Source organism: Teleopsis dalmanni, chromosome 1 (genome assembly GCF_002237135.1).
Source record: "Teleopsis dalmanni isolate 2A chromosome 1, ASM223713v2, whole genome shotgun sequence".
Classification (NCBI taxonomy): Eukaryota; Metazoa; Arthropoda; class Insecta; order Diptera; family Diopsidae; genus Teleopsis; species Teleopsis dalmanni.
This window is the reverse complement of record NC_051846.1, coordinates 84169762-84193954: the sequence shown is the minus strand read 5'-3', so window position 1 is coordinate 84193954 and position 24193 is coordinate 84169762.

Below are 24193 nucleotides of genomic sequence, written 5' to 3'. Positions count from 1 at the left end.
TATGGTTAATTTTGTGTTCTAATTGCTTTAATTTTAAAATTTGTTCAAAATATAAAATATAACGCATTATTCCATCTTCTTTATTTTCAATTTCTTTATAAGTCGATTGTATTATTAATCTGTCCTTTTCTACAGCATTTTGTATATTAGTAAATGAATTATTAAAATATGAGTTAATACTAATTTGTTTATTGATAGTTGAGATTGCATTATGGTCGTTTTGCTCTATTGTATTTATGTGTTGAATAATATCTTCTCTATCATCATTATCCATTGTTCCGAACATCCACTTTTGAGCAGTACCAATAAAATTAATAAGTCCTCTTTTGTCTCTATGTGACTTGGGAATTATTGTCTTGATTTTTGTTCTTATAAGTTGAATTTCTGTTTCTATTGTATCTTTGTTTGCTAAATTTAAATTACAAACGTTTTTCTCAATTCTATCTAAAATTTCTAATACTTCCATTGGATTTATAATATGGATTACTGTATTTGTTTGATTAATTATTTCTACCTCTCGTAATTTTATTTCTAAATATCCTGCGTTTTCGTTAATTGGTGAAATTTGGAGTAGAGTTTGAATCGGTGATAAAAGCAGGAAGGATATTATTGTTACAATGACGATCTGAAAATTTAAGTGGACGTTTAATATTGTTTTCGTAAATGTTCTTTAGGGGATGTTTTCTAAACTTAGGAGTTTCCTTATGTCTAACATTCGCATAGTTTTTTATAAAACCTTCGGTTCGCGTTTCTATATAATTTTCCCTATTTTCGTTCAATTTATTTATATATCTTTGTTTTGTTGTTTCGAGATTAGTTTTTAAAGTTTTCTTATCTATTTTATTTTGATGAGCTTTTAATGGGGTTGTTTTAATTGTCGTATGGAATGTATTATTATAAAAGTATATCGCTTTTAATACTTGCTCCTTTATGGGAACTTTATTATCTATATTTAGGACACGTATTTTCTCAGTGAGTGTATTATTGAGTCTTTCAATGTCTGAGTTTCCAGTGTGACTATTAGGTTTGGAAAAGTGAAATTCAATATTTTCATCTTGACAGAATTGCTTGATTTTAATTCTATTAAATTCATTATCAAACACAATTTTTTTCATTTTGCCCTGGATGGAGATATATAAAAGAATTTTCTCTATTAAAGTTTCACTGTTTCTATCTTCTAAATAAAAACTTACTCCGTGTTTTGAAAATTTGTCAATAAAATTTATAAATGAGTGTTTGGAGTTTATGTAAGTATCAATGTGAATAATTTCATTAATATCGTTAGGAGTTGGGGTAATTCTAAACTTATTGTTTATAGGATTCCTATCATATTTTCCAGCTGTACAAGTATCACAATTATTTATTACTATGTTAATTAACTCTTTTAATTTGGGAAAATAAATTTTATATTTAAGTGATTCGTAATTTGCTAATATACCAGTATGACCTGATTCTCTTTTGTGAAATAATGATATTTGTTTTAAGGCTTCTTCTTCAGTTTTTAAGTCTGTGGCAAAAAAAATTACATCTAATAAACTTTATTTTATTATTTGTTGAAAATGCTTCTAAAAGTTTTTGTTTTAGTTTGTTAAAAACTGGATCTGATAATTTAGAATATATGGCAATTTTTCCTGTAGAAAAATGTCTTCTAACAATATTAACAACATTTTGTTGTATATCATTTTTATCAATATATATACGTTTTTTACTAAATATTCGTTCGAATTCCTTGTCTTTTTGTTCAACAAGTATAAGTTGATTTTTGAATCTATTTACTACAGTTTCTAAAATTGGTATATCATTCGAGTGAATAGCATTAGTTTGTTCGTTATTAGAAATTTTGTTAGATAAATGGTTAGATGATTCGATATTTTCAGATAAATTTATGTCATGCTTATCGAAATGAATTCTACTTAAAAAGTCAGCTATTTTATTATCTTTACCTTTTATATATTCTAATCTCGCATCATATTCGCCTAATTGTACTAACCATCTTTGGAGTCTGGGATTTATATCCTTGCCGGTGTATTTTGCTTGTAACCATTTAAGTGGTTGGTGATCAGTGTGTAAATCGAATTCCTTGCCATATAAGTATGGTCGAAAATATTTACATCCCCACACAATTGCTAATAATTCCTTCTCAATTGTACTGTAACGCTTTTCATGGTCGTTAAGAGTACGAGAAGCAAATGAAACTGGATGGCCATCTTGTGTTAGAACCGCTCCTAAGGCAAAATCACTTGCATCCGTTATAAGTTTAAACTTGTTTTTAAAATTAGGATAACGTAATATTGGTGGGCTTGTGATGAGAGCTTTTAACTTTTCAAATGCTGATATATAATTAGGATCATGAATGTTAACTTTAACGTTTTGTTTTAGGTATTTAATCATTGGTTGAGCAACTTTTGCATAATCTCGGATATACTTTCGATAGTAACCTGTCATTCCGAGAAAACTCTTAATTTGTTTTTGGGTTCGAGGAAGAGTTAAATTTTGTATACTTTCAATTTTTTTTGGATTAGGTTTTACTCCTTTTTCAGTCAAAATATGACCTAAAAATTCTGTTTCCTTCTTTAAAAAATTACATTTATCTACTTGAATTTTCAAACCGGCTTTTTGTAATGTTAGAAAGATTTTATTTAGACTTATAATATGTTCTTGCAAAGAAGTACTAAAAATAAGAATATCGTCAAGATATACTACACAAATTTTGTTGATATATTGGCTTAGGATTGAATTCATCAACCTTTGAAATGTTGATGGTGCATTTTTAAGTCCGAATGGCATTCTCAAAAATTCAAAATGTCCAAATGGGGTAGAAAAAGCTGTCTTTTTCCGATCTTCGAGTTTCACCAAAATTTGGTGAAATCCTTTAGCCAAATCGATTGTTGAGAAATATTGAGCTCTACCTAATTTATCTAAAATTGCATCAATATTAGGGATAGGAAACTTATCGCTTATAGTAGATTCATTTAGCTTTCTATAATCAATTACTATTCTCCATTTTTTATTGGATGAATTATCTTCCTTTTTAGGTACAATCCATAAAGGACTATTATATGGAGAGTTACTTTGAGTTATTATTCCTGTTTTGAGCATATCAGAAATTTGTTGTTGAATCTCTTGTTCGTGTACATTTGGGTATCTATAAGCTTTGGAATATATAGGTCTGTCATTATTTGTTATTATCTCATGTTGAATTTCATGAGTAAATGTTAAATTATCGCCTTCTTTAAAAAATAATGAATCGTATTGTTTCAATAAATTACGAATTTTAGGCTTTTCTTCGGAATTCAGGTGGTCTAAATTTATATTGTTGATGCAATAATTATTAAGGTATTCTAGTTGATAAATATTTTTAAAATCAGAAGGATTATTAAACATAATAATATGTCCATTTATACATATATTATTCTGCTCATAGTTTATTTTAGCTCCACAAGATTTCAAGATATTATCTCCTATTATAGCATCATAATTTTGGTTTTTAAGATCTACTATATTCCATGAAATTGTGCTTTTAATATTAAACTCATTAGGTATTGCAGTTATTGCTTGTTTAGAAATTTTAGTTATACCATTTAATGTTGAAAAGAATTTAGGTTCTTTTAGAATGATTTCTGGAAAATTACTTGCAAGTTCAACACTCATAATGCTAGTAGTTGATCCAGAATCGATAAGACAATTAACAGTATGACCCATAAAATTTAATTTTATTGTTCTTAGTTTACCTTCTGAGCCTCTGATAGACAATTCATGAATATTGTTTATATTCATTGGCTCTACAAATTTTTGCTTTCGAGGTTTTTGGTAATTTGCTTGGTGCTGATTATTTTGTTCACCATTCAGTCTATTATTTTGGTTAGAATGAGGTTTATACTGAGCTAAATTTTGCTCATATTGACCTAAGTTTTTATTGAAGTCAGAATGGTTTTGTCCGTTATAACGGTACTCATATTGCTGAAAACGATTTTCTTGAAAATTATTCTTATAATTTGGGTTTTGTTTGTATTGACCCGAATTACAGTTATAGGAGTTATTTTGATTTGGATAACTAGGTTTGAAATTTTTATTTGTATATGTCGAGTTAAAAGGCATTGTATGTTTACGTCTGTACGTAACATGAATAACGTCGCTTTCATCTAGTAATCCTAATTGGTCAAACTTGTTTATTACTTCTATTAAACTACTTTTGTTGTCAATTAAAGATCTATAACTACCGCAGAGCATACTACTAACTCTAGCAATTAAATTTTTTTCGTTATTTACTGGACTGAAGTTTTCAGGTTTTTCTTTATCATATTGATATATTTGGTATAATTCAGAATTAATTTTTTCGATTTTATTAAATAGTTCTCTTAAATTATTTACCTTTAGATTTTTGCTCTCGTCCATTACCGTCATGTAGTTTTTCCTGGGCCGGAAATGAGTTGTTAATTTGATTTTAATCGCTTCCCACGTTGGCTTATATCCCATAAGTTGAACACATCTCTTTGCATCTCCTTGCAATTTCTCTGTGGTTACAATCATTAGTCCGAATTGTTGAAGTTCAGGATTATCCGAACATAGTAACATTGTATTTTCCACGCTTTCTAAAAATTCTTGAAGTGGATAATCATTTTTTCCATAGAAAGTTTTAATTGTTTGGAACCGCTTAATTATTTGATCCGCAGTCAATTGGAATGGAAAAATTGCTGGGTTTGATAAATTTGTTTTTTGCACGCTTTCTACTTGTTTAATGTGCTGATCTTTTTGATAGATGATTGATGCTAGTTGTTCATTTTTTGTTTTGTACTCCTCCATTTGTCTTTCGTATTGTTGTTGCTGCTGTTGTTGGTGTTGCTGCTGTTGCTGCTGCTGTTGTTGCATCTGCTGTTGCATTTGTTTCATCTGATTATCTTGATCCTTGATAATCGTTGTTAGCTGCTCAAGTTTAGCTATTAAGTCCTTTTGTGTTTCCATTTTTCCAATTTTTTTTTTGAAAATTTTAGTAAGATTACACTTGTTAACACTTTTATATTCTGTACCACTTTTAGTTTATTTTTTTATTTGTGTAAAGTTTGTATTATTTTTAGTTTATTGTAATACAAAGTAAAAATTATAATCAAAAGTAAAACTGTTAATATTTATTGCACAAAGAATTTAACATTTTTAGAAAAGAAAAAAAAATTTTTTTTTTTTTTTATTTGTTCAAATTTTTTATTTTATTTAGTTAAAAAATTAGATTTTAAAAGTTCATAAAGAGTCACGATCTTCGGATTAGACTCGGTTACCGACTGCGCCAATTATATTTGATTAAAAAATAAGAAAAAAATAAAACACACGAAACTTAAGTTTGATGCGTATTTATTTGAATGAATCTTAAGACTAGTTTTTTTTACAAAAGTATTCTGTATTTATACAAAATTATCTTGAGACTAATTTTATTCTCAAGGTTGAAATGTGTTACTTATTTTAATAAATTTTAATTACATTTACTATTGTTTGAAAAAAAAAGGTTAAAGAAAAGGACGGAAGTCCCAACACTAGGGATTTTCCTCCTATTGTTTTTATAAATATGTTTTAATGTTATAATTAGGTATTGAAAAATGTTGCAATGTTTAGTTGCTTTCAATTTCCTGTTTAATAGATAATTTTTGTTACAATGTTTAGGTATTTTTTATTTCCTGTTTAATACAATACATAATTTAAAATATTTAGTAGTATAGAATACAATGTGTTGCTCGAGATTGTTTGTTTAGGAACAAACGATCTATACTTCTGATGTCTTATGTTTGCTGATTATATCGTTCACTAGCGATATAACTCACACTCCCCAACACATATATCAACTTATCTCCGCACAGATATAGTTGTTAGGTGTCCTTAGCAGGATTGCCGAAATGGCGAGTCGTCAGGTGTGTTCCGCCGTGGTATGGTCGGTCAACTAAATGCACGTTTAATGTATTTGACATTTCACAATGAAATGAACATGAACTGAAAGTTGCCGTTTAAATGATGAACAGCAGCAGCAACCGAAACGGTATCAGGAGCAACAGCCGCCGTAACGACGATGGGAACAACAGCAATCGCAGCAGTTAAACGCAATGTTTTTAGTGCATTTGTCAGTTGTGTGATCCACCATTTTGCGGTTATCGGAGTTTTGTTTCATGTGTCAGTCAGGATTTAAGTTCTCAAATCAGAGAAAAATATATTCAGGTTAATGCAATTTTCTTCTTCGATTATTTTGCTAATAAAAAACCTTCGCCTCCAGCGATTTGATATATCAAACATCGAGTTGTGAAAAATTTTGTTCTATTGTTTTAATGAAATTTAAAGGATTTTTATTCTAAATACTGAAGAGAATTCTGTCTCATGCCAAATATTTAGTCAAACTTTTTGAGACAGAATATGGAACACAATTTCGCCTCATGCAAAAATGCGAAATGCACTCTTAAATAAAAATGAAATAATTAAATTAAAATTTTGCTCAGTTAGGATCGGCGAGAATTTATTAAGCGTCAAATTTAAGGGGAGCTGGAATTATTTTTTTTCAATTATTCCCAAAATGTATGCAATATCGATTTATATCTTCTGGGGTTTTGAAACTGTGAATCAACAAGTAATCAATGAATGTGAAATCATTGCAAAGTTAAAGATTTGAAGCATATTATTAAATATGGGTTAATATTTATTTAGCAAGGCAAAGTGAAAATAACTCCATTCATACCTATAAGAATATCGCTCGAAAGCTTTTTGTTTGTCCTTATTTGGAGTATGGGTTTCATTAATACGCGATGATAATGCACAAATACTTCACTTATTAAATATTTCATTTATTTAATTAGACTAAGAGTTTCTTCTAATTGGATTTAATTAAAAGTTCGAAATGCATTATAACATCCTTCGTTATAAATTATTGAACTTTCGATCTCACTGGTATCACTCATCCTTTTGCTCAATCCCATGTGTTATGCACTTTGCGATATCATTTAGTGTTTTTCAATACGACGCTATTAAGACTATACAACCTAATATGACTTTGGAGCTATCAAATATATTTAAATTACTTTTTTCATAATATATAATTTCAGACCTTTAGTCTACCATAGTTCTAGGACACATTTTTAATAGAAGATAAATATTTTGTAATTTATTGCTTTATAAGTCAGTAATATATTCATTGCAATGCATACATTCCAGTCAAACATTTAGTTATTTCCTTGCAGAATGATTCATCTTTCGATTAAAAATGAAGCAATTCATTTCTTTTCCCAACTTCTTTTATTGGAGGTATTCCTTTAGGTTGCGAAAAGGCACTAAATATTGGTAGTAAGAACCACAAAATAACTGATTTCCTACCAAATTTAAATAAAGTGACGGATCAGTCCTTTACTGCCATTGATGAGTTGTTTTTATGATCAAATGTGGGCAAGCACTCTACCCAGTTATGCCAATAAGTATCTATATTAAATAGCTTAAAATAAATAAACAGTCTCAAAATTAAATACAAATTGTAACATTCAATTCTAAATAAGAGACTCAGTACAAATTAATATAGGTATAGTTACTTTAGATATAACTATAAGTATAATAGTTAAGTCGTTTTATATAGCTGTGGTTTATGCGTTAATTTTAAAATCAGCTAAACAAAGTTGACTAATTTCAAAATAAATAGTACTTTGGCTTTGTATGCTTATACTAACAGTCCAGAAAATTAAATACGGTTTTTGACAGTGTCCCAAGCAGTTTTATGGTCAGTCTTATTCGATTCTGATAATTTGATCAAGAGTTAAGTCTATAACTCTTCAATGTGCTTATCATTCCCCTTTTTTTAAGACTAAATCTCATCAAAGTTGTTATAAATCTATAAAGAAGCAAAATTAGGCTTTATATCATTCACTTTTTCCATGTAAATTGATCTTATGTTCTCATGTTTAGTACTTCCTGATGGATTAAAAATAGTCTATAAGTGCTTAATAAAGTACGTACTTATAATGTGATTAAAAAATCTACTGCCTAATTGTGTTTTTTACTAAATATCTCGAAAATTTTGGTTATAATAATATTTTACTGCATATATGCAAAAGTTTTGACAATATCAGTGGGACCGGACCGTTGGTAAAAAGTTAAATGAATTATTGACTGAAAGTGCAGTTAACCTTTGTGTTTTCCATAAAGTTAAAATATAATTTGATCCTCATCCCGCCATCACAAGAGCAGTTTTAATCTTTAACTAAGTTAAAAATGTAATGCACTTCGGCGAAGTCCTGAATCAATATTTCGTAACTGGTATCTGTTCCTTTTATTGCGGTAATGCAGTGGCAGTGGCAGTGGCAGTGGCAGTGGCACTTTAGCTGGCGTACAATCAAAATAAATTCGCAAAATCATTGCTGCGACAATATAATCAAATAAAAACGTAAATGTGTCGTCAAATTGTGCAAAAATTAGATTTTTTCTTTTGCGCACAGATTCGTCCAACACACAATCGCACTTGTTCGTCGTACGGATTCGGATTCGAGATGGCATATGGAAGTGGCAGTAGTTGGATAAAAAGCTAGATAACCAGAGGCAATGGGGAGAAATCATGAAAAATCAAAGTACATATAGAAAATGCTTTTATCCTTGCCACTTACATCAGCACACACTGACTGTCACATAAACGCTCCCATGGACGGGCGCGCTTATACGGATTTAAAATATAACAGATTCCACACACAAAGGTACAACGCCAAATACGCTAAAAGCCAAATACGCTACCTTTAATTGGATTTGGTTGCAGCATTTTAACTTCATGAAGCACACAGGGACGCACAGTGTGACTATATGTGGGTGTCTATATCAGTTCCGAATGGTTTGGTCACAACGCATAACTCTGCATTTACATTGAAAGCCAAACTACAATACATACAGACACACACACACACACACACGCATATATATTGAAGTGAATATACATAAATGTATTTGTGAAATTGAGTTTGAGATGTTGACTGCTGCAGTTTATAAAATTCACAAGGTCCCAACTTTGCCTGGACCAAATGTTGCTCACATGGCGTGAGGGTGCTGGGGTGGGCGTTCCGAAATGGTTACAAAATTGTTTCATGTAACGAAATCACGTTTCATTTTCGACCTAATGATCTGTACCATGTGTTTATTAAACGGTCTTGGGGAACCCTGAACTCCGAACGCATATCAACTCGCCAGTTCGCTCGTCCTTCGCTCGTCCTGGCATTGCATGTGAAAAAAGTTTTGCGTTTTTGTTTCTCCTAAATTATGCTCTGGTTAACTTTATTAACGTTAAATGCTTTTAGCCAGCTTTGCTGAAATTTTCATTAAAATTTATTAACCCCAAAGAGCATTTTATATTATATTTAATATTGCAAATATTTCCAATATATTTACAATTCCACTCGCTCACGGAATGTGGCTGAAGGGGAGCTTGCATACGGCAGTGGGTCTGACTTTGATGCTATGCTTATCCTGCTCAACTTTTCTAGGAACATTCAAAGCAACTACTCGTACCTCACCTTTTAGTTTAATTAAAGGTTATTGAATATTGTTCTGTCGGTTGTTTGTGAGTAGTTAGTTGCCGGCTGTCGGCTGTCGGTTGTCGGTTGCTGGTTGTTGGTGGCTGGTGGCTGGTAGCTGGCTGTGGCCTATGTTACTAATACACGTAATATTGCTGAAGCGGCTTTTGTTGTTAATTTGACTAACAAATACACAAAATATGTGAAGACGTGTGTCTGCAGCTGTGGAATGTATGTTGGCGGGTCTCTTAAAGGTCCTGCATTAAAGTTTCAATGTTCCCTGATTGCAGGAATTTAAATTGGCACAAAGTGTGTTTTAGTGCCGTTGGTATTTACTTATACGTAATGTCCTTCACCTGTTGGGTGAATTTATAAAGCATTGCTGTCCTATGTTATACTCTGAAGACTTCGTATCCATAAGTTTTCGCATAATTTCATAATTAAGTCTAAATTTGTAACTGAAGGATATTAGACCAGCCCAAATGTCCTGTGGCTAACTTCAGTGCTTATATCTTTAGTAGAAAGATAAATGTACTGGTTTACAGTACTCATGTTTCTTTTTTCCGGTTTATTTAATTGACTTAAATATCCTTTATTTATAGTTTTATTATGTGTTTCTTTTTATTGATTTTGATGGGAAGAGGATGCATGCAAATAAACACATGAGTGCATACATTTGTAATATTTGCAAGGATTTGTGAATATTTTGTGTTGATTTTGTCCTTTTACGCTGCCGGCAAGGTTATGCATGGATAATTCATAACGTTATTAAATTTATTTAAGCTTTAATTTATGTTTGTATTTAAGATTGATGGTGCGCTCAAGGCTGTACTTTTCCTTTGCTCCTGTCTTTAAATTAATTAAGTTTTGTGTGCTTAATTAAACAAACGATATCCTTCTTTAATTACAGAAATTTGTGGTTTAATCTTCCTTTTAAGGCAGTGTAAATGACACTTTTTACTTTGAAAGTCAAACTGAAGTTTCACAAATTAAAAGGACAAAAATGTCGGTTTAAGTAGAATGAATTTTAAAAATTCTGCTTTCCTTTTTGAAAGTTTGTATTTGTTTAGTTGCCGTTTCGTTTGGTTATGTTTTCTCTACCAAAAACTCAAATATAATTTTTCATTAAAAATTGTATTTATTTTCTTATTAAGCAGAACGTAACCAGTGGCAACAATTGCAATTGCAATTGCAGTAAGGGCGGTAATGGCAACCGAATCGAAAAAGTAAAATTGCAACTCATAGACAACGGCAAATTAAACCAAAGGATGCAATTCTACGTCTGCCACAACCGCAGTGTTAACTGAGTGAGAAACATTGACAGTGGATTATGAATTTATGCAGTGTTTTTAAGGTCCTTGTTGCTGTTGCTGTTGCTATTGCTTTTGTTGTTGCTGCAATTATTATTGTGCTGTTGTCAAAGGTGTACTGCAAAGACAGGAACATGGACATGCATGCAATCTCAGTTTGTGGTTAATATTATTTTGAATTTATCTTATGCTTTAAATTGCCATTATTGTTGCTGCACAAACGTAACATTGCAAGCTTGATTACCTGGCCGGTCCTTGTACTGACATATTCCTTCAGGTCTGTGTTTTGAAGTCGTGGTTGAATCCGTTCACATGTGTGCGGTTATGAATGTTTTCGATGTTTGGTTTCTTAACAACACTCACACTTATCGATTTTCATATTTGTCACTTGCAATCACTGGAACGATTTTTCCGGTTGCCACATTTTACTCAAGTTCATGTAAAAAAGTCGTAGATAATAGATACTGAATGTAATTATCTTCTTATAATAGTGAATTCAGATTTCTTTCATTAACAGACTTCAAGTAAAAATAACAATTTATTTCATTTAACAAATAATGAATTCGGTAATGACAGCAATTTTCCATAAGGCATTTCTAGCTATTAAATAGAAAACACAAGTGCTTCCCTTCCATCAATCTGGTGATATTTAACATAGATTTACTACTTTAATGCTAGAAAAAAATTCAACAATTATATAAATAGGTCGAATGAAAATGAGATATTTATTTAAAAAAAAATAAACAAAACTTGTGCTATACATTTGCTCTGAGACTAAAGAACTTTGGTCGTCTTAACCATATCGGTGATCTTTGAATTTCAATTAGAATGCATTAGAAACAAATCATGTGACTAATAATGAAGAAATACTTATTTTTTGCTGAAAATTGCTTTATTGTTTCTCGAAGTATTATCCTTTATGATTAACCGTATTGAAAAAATTGTTAAAATGAAAGTAGCAGTGTCTACATGTGTTGAAGTCTTGCCTTTTAGTACAGAAAGGAAAACCCTCGCTTTATGAAGACCACCTCTACTTACACTAATTAAAGCATTGACTGATAAGTCCGTAGGAAAACAAACTAGTGACGTCACTATTATAAATTCTAATTAACTATTAAAAAGTGGTAACTTTTAAATAATATCTATAAAAAAAATCATGATATTTGTACTATTACTCATTTAGTTACAGCTGATTTATTGACGTTTCTTCTTACATTCTATTTTCAGAACAGTGGATTAAAAAAAATGTCGTGTCTTTAAATTTTCTTTTAATGGCAAACCTGGATCCTGCTTCATTGACGCAAATGTTAGAGGATTAGTCTGTTAGCTATAGATATCGCTGTCCAGCCCCAATAATGCTGAACGTTCTAATCGCCCAAGAGACGAGGTGACACCGAAAAACATTAAGAAAATTCACAAAATCGTTTTGCAAACTGTAAGGTATAGTTGCAGAAGAAAGCTGTCACCGTAAAGAGATCAAAGGAACGTATTGTCTTGATTTTGCATGAACATTCGTCTATGAGAAAATTCTTTTAGAAGTGCGTGCCGCGTTTGCTGACGGTTGACGAAAAACACCAAAGTGAGTTTTAGTAGAAATTGTTCAAGTTAGACAGGAATCACTTTTTGTGTATGTAAGTAACAACAGACACAACTTGAAGCCACAACTTCACTCCAGAGTTGACTCGACAGTCAGCTGAGTAAAAAAATGCAACAAATAACTAACAAGAATATGGCGTACGTATTTTTAGGATGCAAGTGGAATTTTATTCATCCACTAACTTGAAAAAGGCCATTAGTCAGACTATCAATAGCGATCTTATATGGTTCAACTATAGCGTTGAAAGAGGAAGACGTGAAATAACGATCCCATATGACAAAGAAATAAGTCCTTTCACCAAGACAATGCGCCACAAGTCATTGGTTAGCATGGCGAAGTTGCACGAACTACACTTCGAATTGATTTCACATGCACTGTGTTCACCTAATTTGATGTTGACTACCCGTTCCCAGGCTTTAAAATCTCCTTCAAGTTAAATCATATGACTATGATTGAAAAACTACCGCAAAAACTGAGGCATATGTCAAAGTAAAACTTAATTCATAATACAAAAGAGTTATTGATATATTAGAGAAAAACTGGATTTTATTATCCATTCTTGAAAAAGACTACGCTGATTAATAAAGTCGAATTTTGCTGAAAAGTCGTGTGAACTTATCAACTGTTGTATTATAGTTCCAAGTTGCATTAACTTATGCCAATGAAAAAGTCATTATTTTTTAAAGAGTTGTTTAAGTCGTCCAATTTGATTACTTCTGATAATAAGCTTTTCATTTTCTTTTTATAATTCTTCTTAACTTCATTCAATACACAACCTAATTTTTTTTGGTAAACAATTGAATTTCTTAATATTTACACAGCTTATATTTTGTCTCCACAACCCATGCTTTCGCTTTATATTTACTTATTCTCTTTCAATTTGGTTCGGAATACGATAGACTCATATGAAGCGTTTGCGTATTTGGGTAGGAAAGGATGATATTTATAGATATCTTCTTGATACCACAATCTCCTTACTTATAATCTGTATATTGATGCACCGAGTTCCTCTAAGCTATTTCTCATGGGCTTCATCAAGGCATGGCTTCTTAATTTGATGATACGGATCTTTTTCCTTTCTCCAAATATCGACTTTGGGTGCAAAACAAATCAAAAAACAAATTTATTTTAAATAAAAATGTAGTCCTCTTTTCCAATTATAATGAATATACATTTTTCAGGATGCATAAACGTTTAATCTCTATTTGGACGAGATTCAAATTTAGTATCGGAGATTAAATTTTTATGTGAAAAGTCCGTAATTTAAATCAACAAATTTAAATGTACTTTTGCATTTTGTCAAAAATTTTTTAATTTCTTGAGCCAACTATAGAATACATTAAATTTGTTTGATATCAAGGATCTACATTGGCATTGATTACACTTTTAAAGGACATGAAAATCGTATATTCCTCATATGAAATTGTGATGGTTTTCATGTTTTGAATGAGAACTATGAAATATTTTTTGGGAATCCTTTGTGCTCTTGGCGTTATCTGCTAAAAGCAAGCAATATAAAATTTAATTTTGAATCCTGTCAATGAACTGATTTAAAATTTTAATTAAAATTTAGCTAAAATCCATTACTGAACTCGTGTGCAGTTTCCGAACAGAACACATAAAAGGAACATAAAAAAATTAATGAAAAACAATAAACCGAGCACAAACAGGATAATGACAAAACATTATTAACACATAAATGCCCAGGAGCGTTTATAAATTGGAAATCGAATTAAGTGCATTTATTATGTTTTCTGTTTTAATTACAAGCAAAAGGAAAATAATTAAACGAATTTATTAAATTGGAAATAAAAGCAGAAACTGTTCACTCAAAATATTTTGGTCTTTAAAGTGGAAATGTGCAGCAAAAGTTTTGGAAATTTAGTCAAATACGTAAATTTAAATACTAATTAAATCTAATTATTTGTGGAAAAATAATCACTGAGTTTTAATAAACCTTTAAAAATTTTATATACGAAGAAAATGTGATTAGGAATGCGAATAGCTGGACCTATAATTTTTTAAGTTTGGGGCTATCGTAACAAATCCATTCTTTATCGTCAATCAAAATTTTATGCAAAAAATACCATCTTCTGTGTCTTGTAATCAAGAATAGTCAACCAAGTCTTTGAACGATTTTCAATATTGGCTTCAGTCAGTTTATGTCGCATGTATTTTCTTTCTTTTTTAAATCGATCACTTAACATCTTCTAAACCTCCCAAAGTTGTGAAAACTTATAATAAAAACTGAGAAGAAATTCAAGGGAAATGGATCTGTAACAGTTTAGCCGGGGGCTAGATGTAATCAGAATATAGGCTATGTTGAAAATAATACCGCTGTTTCGTTTTAACTAAATACCAAAAAAAAAAAGAAAGGATTTAAAGGAAATCCGGTTGAATTGGAAAACGATGAACATATGATAAAATAAGATACCTTTATGACTTACTTACCTAATTATTTACTGTTGTCTTTCATTCCTAGTTGAGCATAGGGCCTCATGATTTTCGTATGCGATATTTTGAACTACATACTTTCCAATATAAAATTCATTAATGAATGATTCACTGGTCCAATAATAATTTCATAAACAAACTACATCCCGAAGATGAAGCATCCGGAAGATTTTATCAGTTATTAATTTAAAGTGGCGAATAAATTAGTTGAGAAATCGCAGTGTAAGTTTTTGCAAAAGTCACCATCTAAAACAAGCAACAAAATATTCTATCCAGTTTCCATGCCAGATAACCAAACTTGACGAACATTGTTTTTGACTAGTATTTCAACTTAAAATAAATAAAAATTAGTATGAAATCACTTTTTCTATGAAATTCAATAAATTTTAAGACGTATTTAGCAAACGTATGCTTTGAAGAGTCTTTATTCTCCGGTAATATGTATGGCATTTCAAAAGTAAGTAAATATATGCTTGTAGTTTCTCGTGAAAGAAGATTTTTTATTTGTCCAATTTTACTATATATTACATATAAACTTTAATTTTAAATATATAGCACTTCAATATTATTCTCATAATTTGAGTAACCACTGTACTTCATCACTGAGACTAAATCAGGAATTCTAAATTAAATCAAAACGATTTGCACATCATTCAGCTCATGTCATTAATAATAATCAATTATCTATAAGAAAATTATCATCAACTTATTATGATGCTATTATTATTATTTATAGTATTAATATACCAGCTGTATATCTCATTTTTCTTCATTTTATTTTCGAAATGAATTCGCATAAAACCCCCCAAACTTAAAGTCTATTTATGCATTGACATTTCTGTTGAGATTTATCCACTATCGCAGTGCAAATTGATTCCTAATAAAAACAACACATAAGAGCAACTCTTAAAGATATTGCAAGACAAACAAGTGACTAAGGCAGTTCTTAGACAAACAGTAGCAGGGATGCTTGTATAAGGAATAGATTTATCTTGGCCACCTAGCGTTGAGTAGTTAAAAGAACTTGGCGTAAACACTGAACGAAATCTAATGACGTAAAAAACCAACAGCAAAACAGGATGGAGGGTGGGGCGCGGCAGCATCCAGCAGTTGTATCTGTGAACTTGTTTATAAAAACAATGAGAGAAAATGTAGGTGGAGTGGCTGGTTATTTTCACATAAACATTTCCAAACGCAATTATAGCTACGAAATTCAAAGGATTACGGCAGAGGCACGTTCATGGGATTCCGCGCAACGATTCTTTTCTGCCATTTTTTATCAGGCGGTACACGCTTTGTAGATATTTTAAGAATTCTGCGAAGAATTCCGAAGATGTCTTTTATACAAGGCTTATCAAGGACATTAGTATTAAAATATATACTATATCATTCAGAATTAACTATAAATACTTCAACATTTTGAAATCTTTGCAAACTTAAAAATAAGAATTTTTCTAAGTAATCGTTAGCAAAAGTAGTCTTTATTATTTCTGGGAAAGGAGTTGAGTTTTATATGTCATGGAGCTTCGTATACGCACTCGTAGTGCACTTGAAATTGCACTTTTAGTCATTTGACTTTTTTTAGAAATTGTAGTAAAAATTGTTCACTCAAGAACCATTTTGAAGCACTTCAGCATGTGTACTACACTGCATTGTAGAGTGCGTTTACCAGTCGTTGAAACTGCACTCGGTATTCTTAACATTTTTTCTACACAAAGTATCTGATAATGATAAAAGCCATGGAATGTTGTATGCGTAGAATAGTAAAATTATTAAACATTTTTGCGCTGCTTTGTGTACATAAACGGAACGACTCGTATCTGCGCGGCACTTAATGGCAGCCTCAGTGTAGTTAATGCGCTTAAATGTTGTTTGCAAAAATTATTTCATGCGAAAAATAAATAAATACATTAAATAAATACAAATAAGTATGAATTGCAGTGAAATATTAATAAGGATATCACACTGAATTATGAATTTTTTTCAGAACGTATGAGTACTTATGTATCATGCATCAGAACTTTTCATTATAAAATTTTTATTATTAAATCAAACACTCTGATTTCACGTTAACGTATACTATATATATAAAGAGATATAACAATCTAATAGTATATCCTTATACACTTTAGCTAACTTTAAGTATTTTACATGTAAGTGTATGTTCTGAAGAATTGCAAGCTGGGATTTATTTTTATGCCTTGTTTGTATATTTACATACATTATTATTATTTTATTTATATGACAAATTAGAAAATTTGTAGATTTTTATTAGATGGATTCGAATAGCAAATAAAAGGCGAGGACAAAAATTTTAATTTTAATTTATTAAAATATGACTGACCATACAATGCTATTTCGAATATTGCCAAGTACCCAACATTAGTAGTCTTAGGAAATATTCGAATATAATTACTTTATTGTTCGTACATAATTTCTTTGGACTGCAAGTGCTAGGGCTAGAACTCGTGTCTGTCAAATTAGAAGCGATGACTAATCATGTTTTTCCACAAGTATTATTTAAGTTATAATATATTTAATTATGAATTATTATATTTTTCTTTAATTTTAGCTCTTTTGGTTAAAATATCTATATTTTTAGTTCATTCGTCAATTATCTTTTACTTAAGAGTAAAACAAAATCACACAGAAAGTTTTACGATAGACAAATATTCTCAGATTAAAATTTACGTTTAGGAATACACTTATTTTAAAATTTTAAGAAAATACATTATTTATTAAATATATAAAAACATTCGAGTCCATTAAAAAGCAGGAGTAAATTTTCAAGTCAGAATGTATTGAACAATAATTTCTTCATTAGTTCACACCACACTTTTTTATACTCAACGCTCAGTTCGAAATTTATTTACATTTCTCTTATAATTTTTTTGATATATATATATTTCTGATTAGTGCAAGCTTTTCAATACGCCACTCTCCCACAGTCAATAATACACCATAAAGGTTTTATCAAATTACTTCAGATATTTTCCAAGGGTTTGAGCAAAGCTTTTCGTATCTGAATAATTCAAAATTTTGAAAAAGTTCGAATTGCGTGGTATTCAAATTATTCGACGGCCATTCGTGTATTCGTATTCGTTAAATAGTTCGAATATCAAATTATTCGAATAAAGATAACCGCACTACATGTACTCAACTCTGTACTGTGGGACACTGTACTCTGTACTTATATATCGGGTTATTCGGAAAGTAATTTTTTTGCAAAACAGGTCACTTGTTTTTCTAATCAAACTTAAAAAATCCTTTATTGATGTTTTTAAAATAATTCTATATTTCAACCATATTGGTTATATTTTTTCATAGCCACGTTATCACTCAAGTCACATAATCATTATTTGTTTTGACTGCTGGTATATCAAAATTTGCATATGGCAAAATTAATTAATGCTAGGTAATGTTTTCAGATTGACCCTCTTTTATATATGAATACCAGGATTTTCGGCTTAAAAATCGCATATCTATGGAGAACTTGTGTTGATAGAGTGATAGTGAAAAAACTTGTTTATAAAATATCGATTCTTCAATTTGGTGCTGAAGTTACATCAAGTTCTGGATAGCCGGTAAAACTGATGAATATATGTTACAATAGAGACATTAATTGTTGTTAACAGGCGCATAAGTATTCACAAGATCGCTTAGAGATTCAATTTATTGTATTCGACTGACTTTTTGAACAGCTTAAGTCTAATCCCAAAACTTGACGGATGGGTTTCTCATGCTCATACATAGTAAAATTTGTGTCGCCGCGTGAATTTATGACGTTAGAATTTGTTTCTTTAATAATAATAAATGATACATCATTTAAAAAGGGTTGCCTACAACCCAAAAGATCACGGAGTAAAAAAAACGAACCGACTCACAACTCTTTGAAAGCCATTTTTCTTTGATGAATAATCGAAGAAATATGATGATATCTGTTCGATGGGTCCTTAAAGAAATCGTTTTATGATTTTACCGGTCCAGTTTGATTATGAAGTCCAGTATAATTAGTTGGACAAATTTAATGATTTAAATTTTATGACTTAAACAGATAAAGCCATATATAATAAAAAGAAAAGAGGCAATGTTCAACTATGATGATATGAAACCGCATACAAGTTTGGTAAGTAGCCAAAACCTTTCACAGTTTGAATGGAACATAACACTATATCTAACATACCATATTTTATTGATTTTATACCATTTGATTGTCATTTATACCAGTCTCTACAAGACTAAATTGAATTAAACTTTAACAGTGAATTAACAAGATTCCAAGTGAAGTATGCTTTTAGATCAGCTTGCTGATGAATATAGACTCTGTGCTTTAAATTTGGCGGGGTACGAATTTAATCCTTGGTGCTGGCATTTGCAATTAAATATTTTCAAAAAAGACCACTGCTGATGGGTATTTAGCAATACTCAAAACAACTCAATAGTTAGCCAAAAATTCAGTTAATTAATAAATAATGAAAATTTGTTGTTGTAATTCATTACTGTTCAAAGAAAACCTCTCCAGAAACAAAATCTATTTAACAATGTATAATTGAAATAATATTCTTGAATGTTTTTCAAATGATTATAAATAAATATTATCTCCAACAAATGTAGTTACAGCGAAGATTCTTCTTATAGTTCAGAGATATTGAGCACATAAATATGTAATGTGATGGATTAAAATGCAACAACAGTAACAAATGAGCTACAAACTCTTTTTATAAATACCAATTTATGATGTATAGTTACTATTTCGAAGTTCTACCTAACATCATCCCTGTGAAGTTCTTTTCCAAAAATTTGGACTCAAAATATATTCAAGGCTTGGCGAAACCGAAGTTACATAAATGCTATAAAATTACTTTAAATCTAGAAGTAAATATATTTCGGATATTTTCAATATTAAAAAAGATATATTTAGTCTAATCAACTCATTCAATATTTACAAGATATCTGCTTAAGCTGTTGTATTGATATAGAAACTCAATGGGTCCAAAATAGGCATGTAACATATGGATTATTTTTCGATGTTAAATTGAATGTAGTTACTCTAATTAACTCGTTCATTGTCTTCCTTTTTTGACTCACTGGATTTATGCAACATTGTAAATATCTTTAGAATACGATATATCAACCGAACTCAAGCCTCATGCCATTTCTGCTGAATGCTGTTCGAATATGTGTGAACCACTTTCAGCAAATCGCTTATCCTTTTCTTGGCAATAATAACTGTTTCCGACATTTGTTGCTTCGCAATTTATAAAGTATTACTTTGCGCCAACAAGGCAATCACATTCATTTCGTTCTGTGAAATTTATTTACATGTACAACGCAGAGTCACTAGTCTACTGTGCAACCACTTCCGCCGGAAACTAGCTTTTAGCTCTGCCACAACGACAATGTAGTGGAGTAGCGCTCCTAACCTCGACAATTGCATTTTCGATTGAAACACTGGTCTGTATGTATTTATATGGTCCTGATATGTGTGTGTGCATGCTTGCATAAATGCCAAGATTCAGGATGTGTTTTAGGGCAAGAGGCGTTAATATGGCGCCACATTTAAACTGTTGAAGTCGTAATGAAAAATGCAAATTCCCGCAGGCAAAATTCTTGCAAACAACATAAAAGTCTGCAAGTAGACAAATACACTCTCTTAATAAGGGATAGAATCAAAAGGATATGCCTCAAAAGGACTTCAGTAAATTATATGGCAAATGGCAGGAAATTTTTAAAACGCGCTGTTCTTTGTACTCGCAATTGTGCCAGTTTGTGGCTGTCAGCTACAATTTAGCATCTAAGGAACACATTCCAACGATTTAAATGCCAATTGAAATAAATTCAATTAAATGAACAAAAGGAAGAATTTTAGAATTTTGCATCAACAGAAAATTAATTAGCAAAATTTTCTTCCGATCAAATGTTTGAAGATTTTAACTTCGAGTATATAGTTTAATATTCGATAAGGTAGGTGACTTAGGAGAAAAATGGGTTATTAAAGTGAGCAAAAAAATTTCAAAGGCGGCAAGATTGTGATTCATCAACTAAAGTGTGAGAATCTTGAAACTTAAGCAGAATCCTGAAGATAACAAGTCGTAACCTACACAAAATCCCAGCCGAAATGGATAAGAGCAAAAAGTTTACACTTGGCGCAGTACTTAACACAATTTTTGTGTACTCTTTCAAAATCTGCCATTGTTCCAGTGCACAGGATTGTATGCTCCGCAACACCTTAGTGCAATTAAATTAATATTATTCTCAAAGAGCCGTTGTTTATCATTTTGTGATATTTTGCGCTTTTTATGTACTTTTCATGACGGACGGAGTTCATCCTTTACCTTTTATCCTGCGGCGTTGTTGCGTGGCGACACTGCTTTTGTGGTACTTTATGTGGAAAGTGTCACCGGCAGTGCATAAAAAGCGCAATGAATGTCAAGTGACTGACGGTTTCTGTGCGATACGTTTTAGACGTACAACCTTAAAGGCAACAGCATTATTGTGCAGTAATCCAAAGAAAGGAGAAAAGGATGTTGCCATTTCATTCAAGGTAATTTTGTTAAAGTACCAAATATTAAATGCCTTCAACTATTTCTAATTAACTGATTTAAGATCGCATTTATTGCAAGTTTGTTTTATGATGGAAAGGTGAATGAACTTTAGTTTCTTAAAATTACTATTTTTTCTTTATTTTATACTAGTATTTCTGAAAGGTTTTGCTGAAGACTTTTGCTGCAAATTTACTCCACGCTCTTTGTAAAGTAAGTGCTGAACTGATGGTCAAGCATGATTTTCCGACACAAGACCACTTTCCTTCAGTATTTGAAAACACGCTCGAACTAGTCGTTACTTTATCATAAACTGCTAAATATTTAACAAGTGCTTTTAAGAGATTATGTAAAAAAATTTTAGTTGATGGCTTAATAGGATTAAAAAGTTTTACAAGTAAGAATTTGCTGGCTCTAGCAATACTGTGGTTACTTCGTTTTGTATTAGCTTTGGGCTATTTAGACTTTCAGCATCCTTAAGGCTTTAAATAAATAAAATATTTTTCTTTTAAAATGTGTGGGGAATTTAAAATTGCAGAACTTGCCAGCATCTTTAAGATATTCTCCACTTTGATATTGCAACAATTTTGCGCCAACGTTGATATAAATGTTGCATTTAATACTTTTGCTAATCCTCAGAAAAGTTTGCTCACTCCGGCAATTCTGTTAAACAAAGTTATTTCAGCCAATTAAAACCAGTTGACACTTCCTCGCACAATCGCCTTGCATTTTCAGCACAATAAGCTTATTGTTCGCCTAAAATTATGCTAAGCTGCTTTCTGTGCTACATAATAGCGCTAAAAACTTTGCGACAACAAAGTATGCTCACTTCCATTCTTGCTCACTTGGGCTGTTGGCGTCCGAATTGATTCTACCCTCACCGCCATTCCTCTTCACTTCGTCATGTGTCAATTTTTTGTCAAAATTCCCATAATTTCCAATTTTTTTGCTTCAATCTCTGCGCCAAATGGCAGCAGTTCGAACAAGACTTCGGAGACATACGAGCCATTTTCGCAATCTTTTAGATACATTGTTGCGTTTTGAATGGAGACTGTTGTTGCAGTTGGCTTTTATTGCCTTGTACAAAGTCTGGCACAGTTTTATTCTAATAGACTATAGACTAATTGCTTTAATCCAAAACTAAATGAAAGTTCATAAAAATTCGCCAATTAAATCTTTTATAAGTTAGAGAATCCAGTAAAATTATTTTGGACTGAATTTGAAGGAAATGCGATAGTTAAGCAAGCTTATAATATTAGTTTTGTTATAGTTTCTGTGTTGTTAAAACTTCTGTAATCTTTATGGATAGTCGATTTAATATACTTGTTTTTTCTGTTATCTTAAGCAACTTCTTACGAGTGCAAATCTCAAACAATTCTATAGCGTTGTGTCTTTAAATATAAGAGCGGAATACTCATAATTATTGAAAGGAATATTAAAGAAGTAAATAAATTGTGTGCATTAAGAATTTAAAAAGAAAAGATACAATGATATGTTGTCTCAAAAAAAAAGAAATAAATTAATTTCACAAATATACTTTAAACTCTTATAGTAAATGAATTATTTTATATAATTTATTTTGTTATAATGTATTTCAGCTCGGCTTAATACAAACTTCTTTCGAATATAAATACGAGTACAAAGTTATTTTAAGTACAATAATAAAATATTGTTTATAAGAAATATTAAAATAGTAAAACATATAATTAATTCGTAAAGAAATAGATCCGACTACGAAATTAGGTATATTACAAATATATTGTACATTCTATATTGTCATAATTTAATCAATTATGTCATCTAGTTCTTTAATTACCAGATGACATTCAAGGAGTATCAAAATCATTGCATCTTCTATAGCCAAAATTGTCATGAGTAGATCCAAACTATATTTAAAGTTTAAAATAAAATAAGTATAAACTTAAGATATAATATAAAATATCAACATGTAATAATATATAATATGAAATGGTGTATTTTGCTTTGTACTATTAGGAAGTAAATTCTAATAGTGTACTATTAGAATAAAATTATAGTAAGAAAGAATTAATTTAAAGTGTCTTAGTAAAAGTAGAACTGACAAAAATTTTTAGTATATCATGTATCATATATATGTACATAACCAAGCGGAATGTGTCTTGCCTATCCAACGAAGGAATTGTATTCCTGTCCAAGTACATCTCCGTGTCGGAAAACAAAAGTTAACAATCGTTAAAATGCAAGTGGTGGTGTAAACTCTCAAAAAGTGACATCATCTGAGACAATCTCATATTATGCTTCTAAATGATGTCTTAAAGACAATTAGGAGTTTCTTTACAGAGTTTAATTCGACAGACATGAATTCTTTTAATTTTTAAAATTTCATTTAATCTTATTAGGTATTTAAGTTTAGTTTCTTTTTGATAGGATACACTCTAATACCTGGAAATTCAAATAATCTGCTGCCAATTTATTTACAAATTAATAAGTTAAGTACATAACAAAATAAATTTTTTATTCAAACTGTTTTGAATGCATTTACCACTTAAATGATGATGTAGTAATTATTTTCTGTGCAAAAGTAGATCTTATTTAAGGCACTAGTATTTAAAAAAATTTCTTAATAGGTATGGAATGGATACATATACTGAAAAATTTTATGATACCTAAAACATTCTTCAAATTTGATTATTTGAAATTCCATAAGCAGAAAACAATGTGTATGTTTTAAAGCATAATATCATTAACAGTATTTACCAAATTTAATAAATGAGACATTTAATGTAATTTTGACAAATAGTA